Source organism: Balaenoptera borealis (genome assembly GCF_965194805.1).
Source record: "Balaenoptera borealis genome assembly, contig: HAP1_SCAFFOLD_2466, whole genome shotgun sequence".
Classification (NCBI taxonomy): domain Eukaryota; kingdom Metazoa; phylum Chordata; class Mammalia; order Artiodactyla; family Balaenopteridae; genus Balaenoptera; species Balaenoptera borealis.
Window position 1 is genome coordinate 1 of NW_028121859.1, and position 16,660 is coordinate 16,660.

At 35.7% G+C, this 16,660-nt stretch overlaps 2 long non-coding RNA genes across 6 annotated transcripts in view; one reads left to right on the forward strand and one right to left on the reverse strand.

The window, feature by feature from the left end:
- The first annotated feature begins 245 nt into the window (after window positions 1-245).
- Window positions 246-16,660, forward strand: part of LOC309622399 — a 35,638-nt gene continuing 19,223 nt past the window's right edge. For 3 of the 5 annotated variants that reach the window (XR_014240828.1, XR_014240829.1, XR_014240830.1), the window contains exons 1-2: window positions 246-346; window positions 3,617-3,686. This is a non-coding gene — a long non-coding RNA (uncharacterized lncRNA). Of the gene's footprint in view, window positions 347-3,616; window positions 3,687-3,837; window positions 5,623-5,758; window positions 5,854-16,660 lie in introns of those variants that run through there. The other 2 variants (XR_014240831.1, XR_014240832.1) reach the window with 2 other exon arrangements.
- LOC309622400 lies at window positions 5,799-16,655 on the reverse strand. The gene is made up of 2 exons (XR_014240833.1): window positions 12,911-16,655; window positions 5,799-12,589 (listed from the first exon to the last, which is right to left on the reverse strand). It is a non-coding gene; the product is annotated as an uncharacterized lncRNA (long non-coding RNA).

Here is a 16,660-nt window from a genome sequence, read left to right on the forward strand (position 1 = left end):
GGAATGTGTAAAGTGATAAAAGTAATATTTACAATTTCAACTTCTGAAACATAATCAGCCCTGGGTAATGGCAAGCACAACAACTAAATGACAGCACGTGTTTTGCAAGATGGTATCACTGTCTGTATCTGTACCTAGGTATCTAAAGTGTCGCCTATTTTAAAATTAGAACTTTAAAACTATGAATGCTTATAATTTTAACTTTGATCAGACCAAAAGTTAATATTTGTGACCATAATTTAATACTAGTGCATTAATTTCTCTCCTCAGTTTGGAAGAGCCACATCTACGAAGGCACTGACAACTTGAAGAGAGGAGTTTTGCAGTCCAAGGGGACGCCGGCAAGGTATATACAGTTCAAATGCACGCCTGTTGTTTGAAAAGTGCCCGTTGTCCAAAGGAAGACACACTGCTACCATGGAACAGTAAAGATATTGACATTCCAAACTAACACCTATTTTTATAATCTACTCACTCAAAATAGGTGAGTATAAAAATGCCACAGCACATTCAAGATACGGGATAAAATTAATTTTCTGTTTTAAAAGGTTACCATTATAACAAATTCAGTGTAATATAACAGTGCTCTTTCTGTTGTATTATTTTACTGATCTCTAATACCTAGGAGTATTAAATTTACACAAATTAAAAAAAATAAAAGAAAAAGTTTTGTAAATGTGACTCCTAGGATAAAGGAGACCTACACTGTAAAGTAGAATTAGTACTCTAATAAAGAGTTTCCTTAGCTTCTGCATCAGACAATATATCTTGTGAGATTAAGAATAAATTGATTTCTGTGATGAGGAATATCAAAATGTTAGATTCAAAAAAAATCTGAAGAAATCCAACTCAGTTATAAAACAGGGAAATTCACAAGGGAAGGAGACAAAGAATGGTAGGAATTTTCCAAGCTCTTGTCTGTTACACTGTTTCTTATAGTGTGGAATGATTTATTATCTATCAATCTAGTCTCATTATAAAATAACAACATTTCAAAACTATCACAGTTTAATATTGATTCCCACCACTTTGAATGACCTAAAGCCAGAATATCTGAATAAAAATCATTGATCTAATCTTCACAAATTAGCAATGTTCAATATTTCTTTTAAAATTATAAAGTGTCAGTTACATAACAACCAAATATCTACAGGAAATGGTTAAAGAAGGTGACAGAACCAGGATTCAAACCTAGAGCTATTTATATTCACAATCCTTCCTCTTAGCTGTATGCCACATAGCTTTCTTTCTCTACAATCTAATACACTGAAGCTTTGTACAGGGGCAGTATAAGCATAGCCAATGAGGTTTACCTGAGGTGTGATTATTGCTAATTGAAAACAAGTGCATTGATATAACAGTGGTACACATCAATATCCAATGTTTCACTGCCTTAAAAACGACAGTCGATCCTTCCACACAGCTATACTAAATAAAAATGAACACAGGAATAGTATGACGCATTAAGTGCTCTCAGTCAATGAAATAACTACGAGAAATATAGAACTACAGACAATGCTTTTCAATTTTTGTTTAAAAAGACACTCAAAATCTCATGGAAGAAGGCATCTCTATTAAAATGTGAACGTCTACAATGTCAGCTTCAGACAACTTTCAAAATCTTTCCGTTGGAAAGATGAAAAGAGGACATTTTAAAATAAAACCACTGCCCAGTTAATCATTTACGAAAGCAAGTGAAGTTTCCAAGAGAAGGACCCTCAAAAAAAGATATCTAGAAGATGCTGTCTGCATTGATGACACTTGGATTCTTACCCTCTGCATCTACAAGTGGTGGTTCTTGCCATCTCAGCGTTTTCACAGTACTTCATTACTGATAGGGGTGAGGTAAATGCACATGAAACCATCAACACTGAGGGAGTCTGTCACTATCCTCAGGATATAGGAAAGCTGGCAACTTGGGTATTAAGAGTTATGAAGTTTCTTCACAATGCTCAAGGGCAAAAATGCCACATTCACTTACTTTCCTAAATAAACATTAAATGTGGCTCTGTTCCTGCCTGAATTATTTTGTGGAAAAATTAAGTATCTGTTATTTTAAAGGTCCCTCTACCTTTCTTCAGTAATTATAAAACCCTAGAGGTTTGGAATTCAGAGAAATGGAAGGGACTTTTGTTTCTGATATAGTGCTGCCATCTTTGAGATGGCCAGCACTCAAGCCTTCCTGGGCCACTTAAATCAAACGGCTCCAGAGTTCATGGCACTGCTTTCCCTGCAGAATGGTTACCAATCGTATTTACTGATTTAGTGCTTGAAAGCCATGTATTGATCACATGGACAAAAAAATAATAATTTTAATTTTCAGTTGCTGTATAGTTTTATGTGTTTTTAAAATTATTATTTTAATTATTATTTGTTAAAAATAAAACTAAATTTACATTTTGGTTTGATTTTTAACAAGTAATAATTTGGTAGTTTTTGAAATGCAATTATTTTTAAAAGCATTCTTGGGAAAATGCATCTCTTAATAAATTTTTTATTATAAATTCATTTATCCATAGATAAATCTTGCTTACTGTTAGAAGGTGACCATCAGATTCTATATTTCTATATTCTCATTTTTAGAGATTTAAGCTCTGAGAAATCTTATTCTCAGAAATAAGGAGATGAGAGAAGAGGCTTTTTTATGTCACTCAGTTCTTTGAATTCCTTCAAAGAACTATGACAAAAATTGCAGAGTAATTCATCATAAAAACTGATTTATAATCATGTGTCCACTGACAACTCAATTAGATATTTCTTCAAGTTTTTGAAAGAATTCAATATAAAAACATAAAAAATTTATTTGTCAAAGGTTTTGTTATCTAGCTATTGGAGTCATCTACTTTTTAAAATAGAGGTGAATGTTTTGAATTGTCCCCTTTGTTTTGCATCCTGGAGATTTCAACACCCAAAGACAAAGCATCAGAGTCAAGTTCAAGAAGGTTGAGAAGTACACTTCTCTTTTGAAAATGAAACCTTGTGGGAGAAAGGTTTTTTTTTAAAAGGAAAAAATGGAAAGAGGAACAACAAGAATTAGGAAACAGTTATTCGAATGTGACACCTGAAAACTGGTTAAAATTATTTGCTTGGTCAGAATGCTCTTCATAGTTTTCTCTTAATCCCAGGGGTTAGCAGACCTCAGATTGAAATTAGGAGCCTAAATGGCAAATAAAACCATTCAACCAACCAAGTCAGTTTTATTTTCTGTAAAGTAAAATCTCCAAATTCATTTTAAAATTCAATTTAATGTCTTTTGAAGTGTCCCTATAGCAATCATCTCAATTTAATGCATTTTGAAGTGTCCTTATAACAATCATCTCAACTCTGAATTCTAATTTTAAGATAGATATGTAGATAGTCACATTAAGAGATAGTTACATCAATCTCTGGGTTGCATTGTAGTAACTGAACACAACACTGAAGACTTGACTAGTGGTGGAACTAGGTCCCATCTCACAGGTCACCCAGAAACAATTTCATAAAGGAAAGCCTATGGGGGAAAAGAAATACATAAGGGAAGCATTGCAGACCAAGGGAGATGGAGTCCTTCTGAAAGGTCAAGTAATTTTTGTCTTAATACACAATTTAATTTCTCTACCTTTTCTATACTTTGCAGGCTATAAGGACAATCATTCTTCAGAGCAGAGGACAACCATGCAAAATCATTAAAGTGATATGCTTGTGAGGTAAGTCCTTCCTCACTTGATATGGTTAGTAGGTACTAAAAAAAAAAGTCCCTTCTATTCTAATACTATTCTAATACTATCTCTATAAATGCCCATTTTTTCTCTGTTGTGCTCTCTCTAGCTCTTTTGTTTCTCTCTTTTTCTGCCTCAGGCTAGGATGCATGTTCCAGTTATAAGAATTAACTCAACAATCCAGGCAGATTGAGTGTTCCGAAGTAATAGCGTATCCAAAACAAGATTACCTTTCTTTTTTCCAAGGTAGAAACTATTAATTAAAAGTGTGCCACTTAAGACAGGTCTGACTGGACAAGATGAGAGTTTGAATCACTATCAGATATATGTTTGGTTGTATTTCAACCTTGAGGGAGAAAAAAAAAAATCAGGTTAAGATTAATGCATCTTTGCTAATAATATGACATGTAAATCACAAAACAACCTCATAAGTAGTAATAGCATGGGTTTAAATATACCCTGTCACCTTGGAGAAATAATGTTTTTATCATATAGGGAACCCATAAGATAGTACAAAATGGAAAAGGACAATAAATAAGCAAAGCAGAAGCCTCTACTAATTTAGTAGCGACCACAGGTTTTCAACACAAAGGGGGCATTCTTTGGTAACATGGTTCAAAAGAATTTTTATTTAGGTAGAAAATAAAAGCTTCGCATAATTAGGTGCATTTAGTTTAACGGTTGTTGCAAAGTCTCCTTTTTTTTTTTTTAAATGAAGCCTTCTTTATTTATTTATTTTTGGCTGTGTTGGGTCTTCGTTTCTGTGCGAGGGCTTTCTCTAGTTGTGGCGAGCGGGGGCCACTCTTCATCGCGGTGCTCGGGCCTCTCACTGTCGCAGCCTCTCTCGTTGCGGAGCACAGGCTCCAGACGCGCAGGCTCAGTAGTTGTGGCTCACGGGCCCAGTTGCTCCGCGGCGTGTGGGATCTTCCCAGACCAGGGCTCGAACCCATGTCCCCTGCATTGGCAGGCAGATTCTCAACCACTGCGCCACCAGGGAAGCCCGCAAAGTCTCCTTAATGGCGGTGAAAATAAAGAAAACCTCCCAAATGAGAACAAGTAAAAGATATTTATCAGAGTTTGATATAGCAAGAGAATAGCCACCAACACTTGCATTTCACAGAGACTACATGGCAGGCAGAGAGTGGAAAATGTTTATAGTGGAAAGAAAAGAAAGCTTCACATGTGACCTGATTGGAGATGTTGGCACAGGGAATCTGGGGGTGGGCTGACCAGAGTGGGGCATCCTGCGTGACTGTTTAGGGCTCATAATTGGCTTTTTGTGGTTGGGCCTAAGTTGGAGCTGGAGGGCAAAGATCAGGGAAGCTGTCAGTTATCAACTAGTTCCTTACTATTTGGGGCCAAATGCTGCAGAGGTTGTGGTTTAAACTGATTGCTGCAGAGGTTCTGTGTCAGTGTTCTATTTTTACACATGAGATGGCCATTGTCCATTCATACAGTCACTGTTATAGTATAAGAGCAGAAACTACTTCAGGGTTCCAGGTAATAAGGATTTAGTAAGTTGTACAGTGCTTAACCTCTGCTTTCTGGATGTGGTGATTGGCCTAAATAAGCGTTTTGCATTCAAGTTCAAGCTGTGTGGAACATATTATTCCAACTCCGAGGAGGCTAAACTGGGAACCAGAGTCCTTCAATAATGTATTTGAACTTACAACGAAGAGAGAGCAAGACTCAATTGGGAATATAGGGAATGTACAACTTGGACTTGACAACAATTCCACCTCTACAGCTGTGCCAGACACCAGTCTGAGAAATAAGGTGGAGAACCAGGGGAGGGTAGAGATGGGAAATCAGTAGGAGTATATAAAAATGGAAAAGTCTACGTTTCTGAAACATAAAGTCAAGCAGTACCCCTGCCTTTCTTGAAATTTTGCACAAGAACTAGTTAATTCCCTTGTTTGCCAAAGTGTTTTTGTGTCATCTTTTGCAGTCTAATGAATCTTGATTATTACTCGTTAAGAGTTTATGAAATTCCTGTTATGGATGAGGCACTGTGGCCCACAGTACTGTGTTCTCTGATATTTGGCTCTTTTCTCTTCGAGGCACATGGAGACTGTACTTCCGACACCACCAATTCCTTGCGCACTTAGGAAGAATCACGTGGCTCTGGGGCAATGACATATTATTAGAAGCGACAGATGTCACTTCTGAGCTTAGATATTTAAATGCTGAAGGAATTATTTCATCTCTTCTCTGTCTTCTGACACTGGATATTATGGAAGTGGCCTCATGTCACCTAAGTGACACTGGGTGATTGATCAGTAATGAAGCTGAAAGGTCACCAAACACTGTAAGTGAAGACAGATTAGAGTTTGGACTTTATCCTGGGGGCATGCAATATTCAACAGGTATTTCTGATTATATATTCTGTTCAAAGCAATGTGCTAGTGAGAATAGAAAGTAATTACACTCTTGTAAGCAGGGAGTTGACATGGTCAAATGTGTGTTTGTGAAGGATCACCCTGGCTGCCTTGTGCAAAATAGATCAGAGAGGAAAGTGAGTGCAAAGGAGAGACCAGTTAAAGAGCTCAGTCTTTGCATGAGACAGAAGAAGTGGGTGTACTTCCCTTAACTACATTTTCATACAAAACAACCGAATATTCCCTGGGTTTTGATATGTGGAGGAGTGAAAGAGAAAAAGAATACTGGTCCCTAAAAATCAGGAAGTTTATAATTTAAAGAATAGCTATGTGCCAGCTGCTTATAATTTATTTTCATGCTTGAGAATGCCTTCCATAATAAGCACATTCTGGCAAAGCATAAAATAAATAAACTGAAATAGAATAAAACCTATTAGATGTTAGAATTGTAGCACCAGATAATCACATCACTACAAAATATGAATATACAATTTTATATATACAAACACATTAAGTTGAAAGAAACTTTAACTGAATTTCGGTAAATTAATCAATAAAACATGTTTTTGTATACAGCATTTTTTTGGCATACTGAGTGTTCTTAATCTTTAAAGCACATGAGTATAATACCTCAGGAAAGACCTGTTCTCCACACATTTCCTGTATAAAGTACAGAAGAAATAATAAAGAGCCAGTGTGTCTTTCTCTGCCGTGTGATGTTGGCATACATAAATAAGCTTCTTTGTGCATAAAATAAAAGGAGTGGGACCAAAGTTTCTGATTTTTACAGTGTTTTATTCTTTCTTTAAAAAAATAGCCAGATCGAGGGGAAAGCCATTTAGGAGAAATAATTGTCTTCTAACAGCCAGCTTGCAGAAACTAAAACACATAGCAATGATGTAAAAAAAAGTTGTTTTGACACTTTGGTAAATGAAAGTGTAAGATACATAGGAATATATTAGAGGTGCATGCATATCTGTGGCCCGTGAAAATTGCTGATTATAAAGGAGAGGGTTAATGATCTCTAATTGTGCTGTAATCTGAGTGCAGTATAATAGTAATGAAGATAACAGATTTGTGTGTTAACATGAAAAATATTAGAGGGGTGGATCCACAATGTTTGGGGTAATTAATTCTACCCTTCACTCCCTATAAACATATCCATATATAAACTGAATTAGATTCGAAAGAGAATCCAAAGAACCAAAAATAGTCTCTGAACAAGCTTAATATTGTATGGGAGATTAAATTACTATTTTTGATGTTCTCTGTGACTGTCTCATTTAGTTTCTATTGTGTTTGCTTTTTATTCTAAGGTGTTTTTTTAAATGAATTGAATAATGCATAAAAATCTGCAGACCTACGCAGAAAGTTTGGATGCAGTGCCATTTAGAGTTTGATCTCACAGCAAATCCTAATAGATTTCTGGTGGTATCTGTATCTATATCTATATCTCTATATATTTTGTTGTTGTTGTTGTTGCTGTTTAGAGCTCTGAGTGTGTGTGTGTGTGTGCATTAATCTTAGTCTTTCCACTTCAAGGAAAAATATTAGACAATTGACATAGTAGATATTTTGCATCTAGTGTCAACCTGCTTCTATTTAAACTAAAAGAGAAATCAAATTGCTTGTGAGAATGGTAGAAGCATGTTGTTTAAGGGCAAGCTACTAAGAAATGGATAAAGGCATTTAGAGGTGAATAATAGAACTGTAAATTAGGAAGTAGAAGATAAAATTATTCACCTCTGTTTCTAAAAGCAGATGATGCCCTTTTCACAGTTCTAAAACCCTTCAAAGCAGCAATGATCTCATTGTTTGTCTTATTATTCACTATCAACATACTTAGATTACTGTTCTGCAAAATTATTTTGCTTGGGCGACTTTAACAAGTACCAGAAACTTACAGTTCACCTCTATAATTATCACAGCATTCCCGGGAATCATTACAAACCAAACCCAAAAAAAGTTAAACTTGAAACGTTGTTTGTGAAAGGACTTTAAATTTTATTTGCTTTTAATGCAAGGCATGGTGGTCTGTCTCTGCCTGTGTGTGTCCTCTGTACTTACCAATGTCAACAGTATGTCCAAATTTGTGGAGAGACCAGACACTGATACCACCTGGGCAAAACAAGTAATTCTTAGTTATTCAAATTTACAGAAGAAAAGAAGCACATACATGTTCATGGCAAAACGATGAATGTTTCAAGGACCTGGATACCAGTATCCTTGTCAGGGGAGCCCCCAAGGCAGATTGTAATTTCTGAGGAAGGGAGGGGTTCCTCACACCTCAGGAAGCTCCATACCCCAATCAAAGTGCATCTTTCCACTCATGGCTTGAACGACTCTTCTTTTAGTCTCGTCTGGACATATGCCAGAGACTAGCTTATCTAGGCCTGGTGCACTTCACTTATCATGATTATGCAATATGCGATTTGTCTAAAGGGTACAGTATAGGTCAGTGCTTTTAGGCGTAACGGAAGGTTTTATTAATCATCCTCAGCCCCTATGGGATAAGTCATTCTCCCTGAAGTTTATATGTGTACTTAGAGCTAGAACAGAACTTCGAAACTAGAATAAGGGTCACTTAGCCCGATGTCTTTGGAAGCTCATGAGATCAACTCTGAATGCTACACTGCGCCCCTTGGAATAGCTTTATACATCAGTAAGGTCAGAGTTTACCACCACCGGTTCCACTCCCACGCCTCTTCCTTTCATTCTGAATTTGAATAGAGGAAAATGTAGAGTTATTTGTTAGTCTCCTGTAAAAGCTTGGGTAACATTAGTTGCTTTAACACATGATCCTCAAGGTTAAATAAGATTAAAGGTTAAACTTGATTTCTTGACAGCATTGAAATGAAGATATTCCCGGTCAGTGGGTGGCTTTCTTCACATGGTAGTTCAGGAACTCAAGGTCTCCTTTCTTATAGCTCCAGTGATCTGTAGTGTCTTGGATCTCTCTATTTTCAAAAGACAAATGTGAAAAGAACTGGAGGATCAGGGTGAGATTTATATGGTCCAGCCCTGGAAGTGGTGCATGTTAATTTGGACTCAGTCATATGGGAATGTAGTCAAGCTATGTACCCAGGAAAAAGAATTTTAGTGAACAGCTATGAACCTCTGCCTCAGCTTTTCAAATCCAGCTTTGTGGAATGTAGACCTAGTGGGAGACAACATAGACCTTATTCTCTATATTGTATTGTGTAAAGGGTCTCACAATACAGTTTTTGTTGTTGTTATTAACATATGTGACTTTGCCTATTACAATGTCCCATATACTTGTAGGTTTCTTGGACCAATGATCTTCAAAATGGGGGTGGAATTGGGGGCGGGAGGAAGTGATTACAAACATATCCAGAAAAACTCAGACTTAAGTCTTCTAATAAAGTATGCTTACATGAATATGAAGAAGAGATGGTAACAGGCCCTTAGGACCTATAAGACACTTTCTATAATCCATCTCCCTACCTGTGTTTACTATCCTTACCCATCTCTCTCTATATCAATTTTATCTTATATTAGGTGTTCTCATATACAAAGAAATACTACAAAATGTTCAATTATCTAACAAAAATTATAGAACCTACAAAATATCTACATCTGATTAATATGTTATTTCCCATTTAAAAATTAATCATATTATTTTATCAAGATTTATTAAATGAGTCAGTATTAATTCTATTTTTTTCCCTTTCTATTTGCCATCTTCCCCTAGTCATTGTTTACCATGCTTACCATGTTGTGTAGTGGCTAGAGTTCACTTTCCCATTATAGACTCTACTATTTATCAGTGTTCTATAATTTCATTAAATATCATTCATGTAAATCATGAGCCTATAATTACAACTTGTTCTTTTCTGTTTGTTAAAGCTAAAGGGTGATGCACAAATAACAGAGATCTAGATGATAATTTCCCAATTCTTCCTGAGTGTTTCTTTCTTGTTTGATATGTTATACATCACTTGTTACTAGGAGTGTACTTTTGGGCACACCATAGGGAATGAATTTTATAAAAACAGTGCCCTCTTGGAGTTGAGTAATGTGAGAGACTTGTACATTGCTATAAGAAAATACACTAAAATGCAGTAGCTTATATAAAATTGTTAATTTCTCTTTACTTAGGTAGTCAACTGGTAAGAAGTATACTCTTATATGGCTGTCCTCCTAAAAATGTATATTTTCATCCTTGGTCCTTCGATACTTAGGATATTGGCCACAGCTGCACGGCCAAAAATTGACAATTTTTTTCTGTAAGATCTCTATTCTATTTTACTCATGACAGAAACTACAGTTCATCTGAGGAAAAAATGACAGTACTGAGATAGGAGGCTCATTTCCAATTGAACGCGTTTTTGATCCCACCCCTGGATTATTTTTACATTATGAATTAGCAAACCCAAACCAATGAGTTATATAAAATATGGGCAGAGCTATATTAACCTGGAGAATTTTAGCACTTATAAAATACATATCAGTTCCTATTATAATGTCCCAACCTGTTCTATATGCCCTAAAGTGTGTCCAGATGCATACTTTTCTCACATGTGATTGTAAAATCTCTAGCCCTTGACTTCACCCAGTGACCCATGTAGTGAGAAGTTTGGAAATTAGCATTTAGTTGTATAAGAACTATATGAAATAACTGTGGCTGAACAGTCTTGCTGTAGACTGTATACAGTGTAGCCTAAATGTATTTGCTGCAAAGGACCCGTCATTTCTTGCATGATATAAATCTAAAATTATTTATTTATTTTGCTGTTTAATAATGCTTTTTTTTTTTAATTTTTTTTATTGATATATTTATTTTTGGCTGTGTTGGGTCTTCGTTTCTGTGCGAGGGCTTTCTCTAGTTGTGGCGAGCGGGGGCCACTCTTCATCGCGGTGCGCGGGCCTCTCACTATCGCGGCCTCTCTTGCTGCAGGGCACAGGCTCTAGACGCCCAGGCTCAGTAATTGTGGCTCACGGGCCTAGTTGCTTCGCGGCATGTGGGATCTTCCCGGACCAGGGCTCGAATCCGTGTCCCCTGCATTGTCAGGCAGACTCTCAACCACTGCGCCACCAGGGAAGCCCCAATAATGCTTTAAAAAAAAAAAAAAAAAGAAATAAACCTTCGGCAGTAATGAGTTTAAAATGTGATGTTAATAAAAAATTACCTCAATGTTGATAAGAAGTCTGTAATTTGCAAAGCCTGAGGGCTGTATGTAGCGTTGTCACAAATCCTATGGAGTTAGATGCATCAACATCTTTTAAAAAAAGAAAGAAAAGAGAGAAAAAGGAATGGCATGAAGCCCAGAGAAAAGATGTTTCCAACAGTCCCATGATTATATTCAGAGGACAGAGCATCTACCCCAAACAAAGGTAATATTGGCTAGTTTCAGGAGACCGAAGAGAAGGAGTGCAGTTTTCCCCAGACACCCCATCATAAATCAATTTTGTGTTCAATGTTCACCTCACAGTTTCACAAAGATCATCACCATCATCAGAATTCCAAGGATCTCTACCCTCCATGGGGGATGGTTCTTACCCCTTAGATACTACTGAGAAACTTAAGAGACAGAGAAGAGAGGGAGAGTAAGATACAATTAAACTCCTTTGTTTAGAGGAGCCTAGGTTCTGACTTTGATTTTGCTGCTAAAATAGCCCTGGGGAAAAATTTCTTGAAAGAATAAAAATGATCAATTTCGGTTTCAAATTTTGTAACTCGCAATAAATCTATTTTCTTGTCTCACTTCTGGTATTTTTCACAATCAAGGTATAAAACACATTAATGTTTTATCACAAATAATGACTGTGAGATTATGTTTGAGTTTGGGGATTTCAAAGTCATTTTATAAGAATTAGTTCAGTTGTTACACATTTTGTCTGGAAAGTCTAAGTAATATCATTAAAAGGCCAGTTTAACTGCTTTGAAAAAATGTGTTTGATATGATATTCAATCTTTCCGACTTCACATTTCATTCTCTGTACATCATCTTCTACAATGACCCACTTCTTTCTTTCTGAATTCCCTCCCTTAGATTCCAGAGCATCAAGACTTTGACCCTTTAAAATCTATGGGTAGCATGTAATTACCTATACAGTCATGAAAATATATTAAATGTCTAACTGGAATCTAACTTAATCTTGAAAACACATATAAGCCCTATCAGGAATAGGTTCTGAATTTGGAGGACAACAGTAAAACAAGCAAAGAAACACTGACTAAGAGGTTCTTGCTAGTCCTAGAATTATGGCAGAGATCAGGAATGCTGAGGGCCAAAGAAAGCTTGAGAAAAGTGATTTTTGAACTGAGTCTTGAAGACTGATGAGATTATGGTCAGGCAGTTATGAAAACCACCCTTTTATGTTGAACTGTTCCCTTAACTCCTGGGTTATAAATGCTGTTTTTTACTACCTCCAACATTTCCATTCCAGCTGTAATAGGTACATACTAACAGCATGCAAAATGCTAAGGAAAAGGGTCCATGATGTCTTAGAGTTGAGAATTAGGGGTATAAGACTTGAGGGAGGGCTTCCCTGGTGGCGCAGTGGTTGAGAATCTGCCTGCTAATGCAGGGGACACGGGTTCGAGCCCTGGTCTGGGAGGATCCCACATGCCGCGGAGCAACTAGGCCCGTGAGCCACGATTACTGAGCCTGCGCGTCTGGAGCCTGTGCTCCGCAACAAGAGAGGCCGCGATGGTGAGAGACCCGCGCACCGCGATGAAGAGTGGCCCCCGCTTGCCACAACGAGAAGAAAGCCCTCGCATAGAAACGAAGACCCAACACAGCCATAAATAAATAAATAAATAAATAAATTTAAAAAAAAAAAAAAAAAAAGACTTGAGGGAGGGATCACTGAATAGAATTTTGTCCACCAATCTGATATTTTTTATGTTTTAGGAAAAGTTGGATGTACTTTACCACAACTATTGGTGGGTCATTTGAAAAGGCAAACGAAGGCAATTAAATGTTGTTTATGTGACAGCTCCCAAGTATGCAGGCAATATACCTGCCAGTTTTTCTCCTGTCTGGAGGAAGTGTTCAATGGGGACTTGGTTATGGGGGATGGCATAACTTATATGGGTTCGTATGAGAGCTCCACAGTCTAAGTACTACTCTGTTGGCTTCCCTTTAAATTGATTTCTCTTACATCAAAATAATGTAAATATGGGGAACTACTCTCAAAGTTAGAAGGTACTTGCAACCCTCTTCTTGGATCCTGCACAGGGAGGGGAGTTCTCCGGGGAGCTGTGAAAGTAGCCTGTGGTACTCCTTAAGGGAGCAGATCAGGCTAAATCTTACAATTTCCAGAAATATATTGTTAAATGAATAGTAAATCAGAAACTTTGCTAAAACAATTGATAGCTCCATTAAAAGTGAAGAGGATTTTTTTAAAAAAATATGTATTCTAAATAATCATGCAGGGAGTTAGTGGTATTTCTTTAAAAATAATCATGGGCATTAGAACTGTTAGATCCCAAATTGAAAGAATTTTAATCTATATGGAAATAGATGGAACACAAATGCTGCACGCTACTTTCGTTATCATCGGTACATATCACTAAAAGAAATAAAACATCACACTAAAACAATTCACAGAATATTAAATGGGGGGTTAATAATTGCTATTTTTTAATATAGAGGAAGAGAAATGTTTAATAATTAGTCAAAATTTAGTGATGAGCTAAATGGTGAAAAATCAAGGACAGACAGAATATATGACTTATATAAAATAATAAAGGGCAGAGGTTTTTTTGGTAGTGCCTTGTTTATTTCCTTTATCAGTGCATTTTAAATGAAATTATTAAAAATAAGGACTATAACTGAGATTGTTTTCAAAACCTAATTATACCAGAAATATAATTGGTAACAGAGAAATTGAATGTATAAAGAGTGAATTCGGGGCTTCCCTGGTGGCGCAGTGGTTGAGAATCTGCCTGACAATGCAGGGGACACGGGTTCGAGCCCTGGTCTGGGAAGATCCCACATGCCACGGAGCGACTAGGCCCGTGAGCCACAATTGCTGAGCCTGCGCGTCTGGAGCCTGTGCTCCGCAACAAGAGAGGCCGCGATAGTGAGAGGCCCGTGCACCGCGATGAAGAGTGGCCCCCGCTTGCCACAACTGGAGAAAGCCCTCGCACAGAAACTAAGACCCAACACAGCCATAAATAAATAAATAAATAAATAAATAAATAAATAAATAAATAAATAAATAAATAAATAAATAAATAAATAAATAAATAAATAAATAAATAAATAAATAAATAAATAAATAAATAAAATTTAAAAAAAAAAGAAAAGGAGACATAAATTAAAAAAAAAAAAGAGTGAATTCTGTGAATATATAGAGGGTGAATTCTATACTGTCTTGTTATTAATACTGAGGAAATAATGGACATTTTCTGTGATGATTTGGCTAGACAAGAAAGTGTCATCATTTTGAAAATGTATACACATTGTTTATAGAAGCCTAGAATATAAAGACAGCGGCCTCAATATATATCTGATTGCAATGAACCATAAAATCCAATAGTAACCTTGTTAAAAAGCCTGTGGATTCAATTCAGTTTTGCTAGATTGTGAGTCAAGTAGTAAGGGAGAGAGATTTTATTAAATATCCCTCAATATAAAATAAAACTTCATTACCTCATAAAACACTGTATTTAGTTTCATTCCCATTTTTATAATAAAACACGTGATGTGTCTCCTTTCACAGGTAAAATCTAATGAATGACAATGAAAAAGTATTAACTTGAGTCATGGTAAAAGTAGAAGTGCCACGGATACTATATTATCTGAATTAAAAGAATTCCAATTTGTTTATTTTTGTGTGCCTATATATATATAGTGAATTTTTAATATAGCAAGAAAATGGAACCACTTATTTACACTGGATCATCAGAGGAGTTAAGCTAAGGATCTGAGATGTAATAGATAAAAAGTTTTCCAAAAGTTAGGAATTATAAAATAGTTGAATGCCTTTCATCTGAAAACGTTTCAAAATAACTTGTAAAGACCGAGAACGAATTTCAACTCACAATCTATTGAATAGAGTAAAGCCAATATGAAAGTTAAAGAAGAAACCTGTTTCCCCTTCTTAGCATTAGATCATGAGTTATTGCAAACTGAATCTTGATTATCAATTATTGATCAAAAATACTGAAGATCCAGAGTTCATATATTATCAAGTTATTTGAATGCTATGAATATCTTCACAATGAAAAGATTACTTACGTTATTTATGTGAATTTAAATATTCTTCCACATAAATAATGTATTCTCTCAGTGAAGAACAGTGAACTACTGCTTTTGGTTTTGTGTATGAATTAAAGCTTAAGAAATTTTCATGAAACACTGTACTATGTAACAATGCAACATTATATAATTTCTGTTCTTTCTTTGCCTTTCAGTTTAACTATCATTGCTGCATTGTTCTTTACTGATTATATTATTTTATCAACTAAATGACCTAGTTTATTGAAACCTAGAAGAATATTGAACAACTGTTAACTTAACCTCTCTAGGTCATTTCACAGGCATTAGCTTCTAACCTATTTGTTTCTGCATACTCTACATATTTAATATCTATGAATTTCCTTCTCATAATATTTGTTCACTCATCCACATCATTAATAATGTTATTAAGTGAGGACAAACCCAACACCAGTACTCCCTTCCACCTTGAAATATCCTGCTGATGTAGAGGTTGTGTGTGATTGAATTCTTGTTAGTTCTTTAAGGATTATTAATGTGGGATTAGCCTTTCAACAATAGTACATATTTAAGAAAAACTGGGTTAATGCACAATAGGGAAATGGTTTTCAAAAAAGTACCTGAAAAAAGCAGGTTTGGGTCCAGAGTGGGCACACTGCAGGAGGGTTTTAGTTTTTTAGATGAGGGGAAAGAATACTAGTGAAAGCTGAAGCAAGAGGGACAAAAACAAAACAGAACAAAACCCTCTGTCTTTGCAGATTTATTAAGAATCACTTCTGAGGCATTTTCAGTTTTTTAGGCTCTAAAATGATGCTTCCTTGAGCTTTGTTTAAATTGATAATAGGTCAGTTTCCTTTCAAGTACAGGAATAGGAATCTTTCATTTGAAAGAGATATTTTAATTTATAATCTATTTTCTAACAGGAAATCAATTTTCCCATCATTGAAGTCAGTATATACAATTTGTAAGCAAAATTTTTTAGTTTATTTTTCTATTCTTCTTAAATCTGGTCTATTTAAAATTGCTTAGGTATATGTTTTTCATACTAATAGTGCAATGGAAACTAGTGCAAATTAAACAAGGGATTTTACTTTTTCTGCATTTAAATTAAAATGAAGACAAAAGTCTGGCATTTATTTTTAGGGAATATGATAAGCTTCATAAAACACAGTCTATTTCAATAAAAATATTATCCCCAAGCAACAAGAATAAGCAAGGAATAATATACACTCTTTAAATATAATGGAAAACAAAGGCACAAACTTTAAGAGATTACCTTATTTTTCTTTCTAGCAAGAATTTTTCAAAAAACATCCATTAGTCTAAAAAGGGTACTATTTACAAAAAATCAGTTTCCCTATATTTTGTTATTAAATTATCCTCTACTCTTTCT